The sequence below is a fragment of the Buceros rhinoceros genome, unplaced genomic scaffold, assembly GCF_000710305.1.
Source record: "Buceros rhinoceros silvestris isolate BGI_N320 unplaced genomic scaffold, ASM71030v1 scaffold6998, whole genome shotgun sequence".
Lineage (NCBI taxonomy): Eukaryota > Metazoa > Chordata > Aves > Bucerotiformes > Bucerotidae > Buceros > Buceros rhinoceros.
In genome coordinates this window covers 62,949-67,586 of record NW_010428533.1, presented here as the reverse complement: position 1 = coordinate 67,586, position 4,638 = coordinate 62,949, and positions in this window count along the sequence as shown.

The following is a 4,638-nucleotide window of genomic DNA, read 5'->3' as shown; positions in this document are numbered from 1 at the left end:
GAGGATGGAAGGTTGCAAGGAAGAATATTTACGTTAGTGTTGCAGAGTATGAGATAAATAATTCCAGTAGGATACAGAAGGGCAGCTGTTGGAGAGATAAGGGAAGGGCAAAATGCCCAGGGAAGGAGGAAGGGTTTGACCATTGATTGCACAGTTCTTAATCATAAAGAGGATCAGCATTTCTGTTGCAGCCTCTGGATGTCTTTATGAGGACAGGCTGGGTTTTCTGTGAGTTCCCTCTATTCCTTGTTCCTTACAGAAGCACGAAGTTTGACCACAGGAAGAATATAACAGACTTTCCCCTCACATAGTTTATGATAAGAAAATATAGCTCGGAATTTATAAGAGCATCTCTATCATGGTGCTTTTTCTCTCACAACCGTCTTCAGTGTCAGCATAAAAATTCTCTAAAATGGATATTCAATACCTTTGAGCCCTTTTGTGAAAGCAGCACTATGTACCGCACACATAGGAGTAGAATTCCCCTTTTCCCTTTGGTTTCCTCGCCGTTTCAGAGACAGTCAGAAGGGCCACAAACCCAGCAGGTGGAGGACATCATCTTCACCACCTGTTTTGCTTGTCCCTTGAATAAAACCCCAAATTACAAATAGGAGTGACCTGGGCAGTGGGGTGGAAATGCAGTTGTGTTGGGAGTGAGTGTTGTGTTTGGTAACGTTGTCCTACCTTCCACTGGCTGGACCTTGCTGAAATCACCCACTGGACATCGTCGAAGAAGTGAGTAACCCTGTACAGCAATACAAAGCCAGGTGGAGGCAGTAAGGGGCTCCAGGGGTTGTTCTTGAACAGTGGTTGCTTGCTGGATGAGGGCTAGGAAGAGGCTTTGTTTCTCTTAGTGATGTTTTGCTCTCTGGAAATGGCCGTTTTCACTGTGTCTGAAGTAGGCTGTGAGTAGAAAATGAGGTAAAGGCGGTTTTGTGTTACCATTCACAATGCCTGAGGTGCTGTTACAAGTAATGCAGCGTGGGGTATAGAGACACAGACAGAATTATCAATAATGTGGAAGTTACTGAGGAAAAGAGATTCAAGCTAAATTTAAAAGTCACAGGCTGTGACTTGGGACTTCCAGGCTTTGGTTTGCCAAACTGAAAGAGCTTTGGGGGAGGTTTTTCTTAAAGCATTTTCCCAGGGGGGTTGTGAACTGGTAAGATACCCTTGTCCTTTCTGTATGCTCTGTGGGAGGAGGTGTGTCCTCACTTGGCTCACTCCACTACCTTTTTACTCAAATTGTTTCACAGAGAGTGGAGATGTGGGCTCCTCCTGCCTGCGCTGGCACGTTGGCGTGCTCTGCCTGATTACGGAGTAAGCCTGGCTCATGGCGGGGTGAATATATACTCACCTCGGCTTACCCAAGAAGAAACTTCTGGTTAAAAAAATAAAAGTCCATCTTGATAGAGAGCATGACAGAATTCATAGAGGTATTTCATTCATTGCTGTTTCTGGGAGAAGCTTTAAGAAGTTCATGGCAAATAATTGCAATAATATGATTTTATGCGTGTTGTGCCCCAATACAAATATGTGAGACCCATCCTGCATCCATAAATTAACTATCTGAACATACAAATGTTAGACATAATTCTAGAGCAAACAGGAATAAAACTGAAACAGAGTTTTAAAAATTAAGGCACTATATGTCGTATTGATGCACTTTGTTACTGTGAGAAAAACATTCTCTGTCTCACAATTACCTTAGAGGTTAATTCTACAAACAACCATTTTAATAAGATTTCCTAGGATACTCTCTCAGCGTTCTGGAAAGATAGTTGAAGAATTGTTGCTCCCGGTGCCTGGGGCTACGCCTCTGGTAGCACTCAGTGTTTGATATCTCTGTGATGTCACTGTCTCCTTTTTAATTGCTGTGGTTTAGAAATAGTCAAAGCCTTAAATATGTCCTAAACTTACTACAGGATCACACGTAATACTGGACACCTGCCCTTTGTGTAGCTGTTTTGACTGCGAATAAGGTGTAGCAGTGACTACTCTGGAATTTTACTTCCCAGACCGTGGTTCATTCCTCTGCTACAGTAGGAAAATTAATGATGATTTGGGGTATTGAGAAGCCCAGCGAGGTGTCCCTCCCAGGCTGGCATGCTGGGGGGTTGCAGAATGGGCTCTGCTCAAGGGTTGACTGTGAAATGTCTGTGCTCTCGTGTTTCTGCGATGCTCGCTGAGGGGGAGGCAGTATTCGACCGTTTTCACCCTGTCCGAGGTGGGGCTGGTGGAGGGGAGGACACAGGGTTTGGCTGGGAGCAAACACAGGGCGGCCACTTGCGAGCTCTTGGGGGCTGAATTTCCACATCACTTTCTTTGAAAGCATCTTTGGATCCATCGACAGATTGATGTTTTACTTACATTTAGATTAGATTAGATCATTATGATTAGAATAATACACTCCTCTGATTCAATTTTGGGCCTCTGCTTTCAACTATGAAGATGATTTTCATGGCAAATATATTGTAGGACCTTGTAATTTGGCTAAGAAGTACGAATTGGTTTTGTTTCCATTATGTGTAGACCGAACACTATCCCCCATATCAGTCTCGCTGGTTTTCAAATTGGACCTCTACTGAGAGGGATAAAAAATATTTGAAATTAGTTCTTAATTAGTTTGAAATCTAAAAATAATTTTAAAAAAATTTAAAAACAGCTTTAAAGAAAAGCCCTTTGGTCATGGCAACACTTGGACCACTTCAGATGACAACCAGTGAAATTACGTCTATTCTCTCCTGTGTTAAACTTGTCCCCTCTCTGAAAAATCTCGCTTATTTTCAAAGAGCCCTTTCAGCTACAGGGCTTCAGCTCTTTTCAAGAGAATAAATGCTAAGCATGCAGCTCCTCAACCATAGCAAGCTACTAGGTGTGTAACTTTGAAGAAAAATATTTTAGGACTCTGTGCTGCTGAAGGTACTAAAAAAAAAATGTTATCTGTGAGCTCCATTCAAAAATATTAACGAACTTTTGAATAAAGAAATAGAGTGTATTACCAGGCCTACAGATAGCTGATCAGTACATCCACAAGCAATTATTCTTCAGCACCGTTTGATTCTTGCTTACAAATAACCAAAAATTACCTCACTCACTACCTATGAAATTCATAAGCTAACATATAATAAATAGATGCATGTTTAGACAGTTAATTCCTTGGAATAATTTATAATGGAAATCACCAGGCAATCCAGTGATTAATAATCACACGATTTACTATTTCTAGATCCTATGATAAGGCTGTCATTTAGAAGAGATGTCTCAGGGTAATTGACTTTTGATTACACGGTACAGCGATTCTCACAGACATCTTGCTGTTATGTCACATCAAAATGTCCTGTGGGTATCTGGGACCTTGAAGTCAGGAGGGGCTGGTGACCACAACACCCTCCCCAGCTCCTGAGCACTGTTCTACAGACCTGAATGTATCATTCCCCTAAAGTCCTCTGAATTTTTGCCCATCTTGAGAACATTGTTTTCACTCTGCAATCTTCACTAGTTCTTTTATTAGAAGTTGGAAATTACTTGCTATTCGTGGCGGGTTTGTACAGTGTACCATATTTTGAGGTTTTTCTCTATTTTTTTTAAATTAGTTATTTAAAACACTAACTTTGATCAATAAATCCAAGTTTGCTGAGAGGTAAAATTGCACGTTTGTATTGGGTGGCCAGGTACTTAATCAATTTAAACCACCCTACAGCTTTCGTGGTAACATAGCAGCTGTCAAAGTATCTACCTTGCTGTATTTAGTTTTTCCTAAACAAATAACTGGGTGTTTCAGAAACCTTTCACAGAGTTACTTCTTCTGATGCTAAACTGCTTTCTACTAGCAATTTTCATGCTTTTGAAAAGTAGTTACATATTTGAATTAAAATATTATGTAAATGCAGGATTTCCATGTACTATCCCAGGGATGTTTCCTTCCTCTTACTGTGAGAACTTTCAATAGTGATTTAAAATTAAACACTAGAATTGACAGTTCTAAGACTGCCGCTCACACCTATTGGACGTGTTAATTTGTCCTCTGTTGCATGTCAGGATCTGGTTTATTTTAATAATTTAGCTAATATTGTCAGCGACAAGATATCTGATCTACAGCACTTTTACTTTCAAAACTTTTAATTCTGTTCTCTTGCACAGAGGCAAAGGAGAAATCAAAGCTTTCTGGTTTCCTCTGGTCTGTTTACCAGACTGGTAACAACCCACAGCCTAATGTAATGCAAAACGAGTACCCTTAGACTCAGGAACACAGGGACACAGATGGATTGTTGTACAGATTTGCTCTCTTACCTGCAAAAGCTGTTCTTCTTACAGTCTAATGAAAGTAAAGCTTTGATGGTGAAATGATCCGTAAACTTCAGGTATTTTTCTCTAAGCCAGCTGACGCCTGTAAGCTTTAGTCCTGATGAGGTGTCATCCATCACCATAGGCCAGCTTCCGCGGCAGATGTTTGTGTCCTTATTGCGAGCGCTCAGCATCACAGTCGCTGCAGCAGGCGTAAGGGAGTGCTGTGAGAAGCTCCTGCTTCGCGTGCAAATGGTACAAATCTTGTAGTCCGCTGCTTAAATTACAATTCTTCTTGCTGTTCTATGGAGAAGAGTTCAACTCTGGTAATATCCCCATACTCAAGTGATA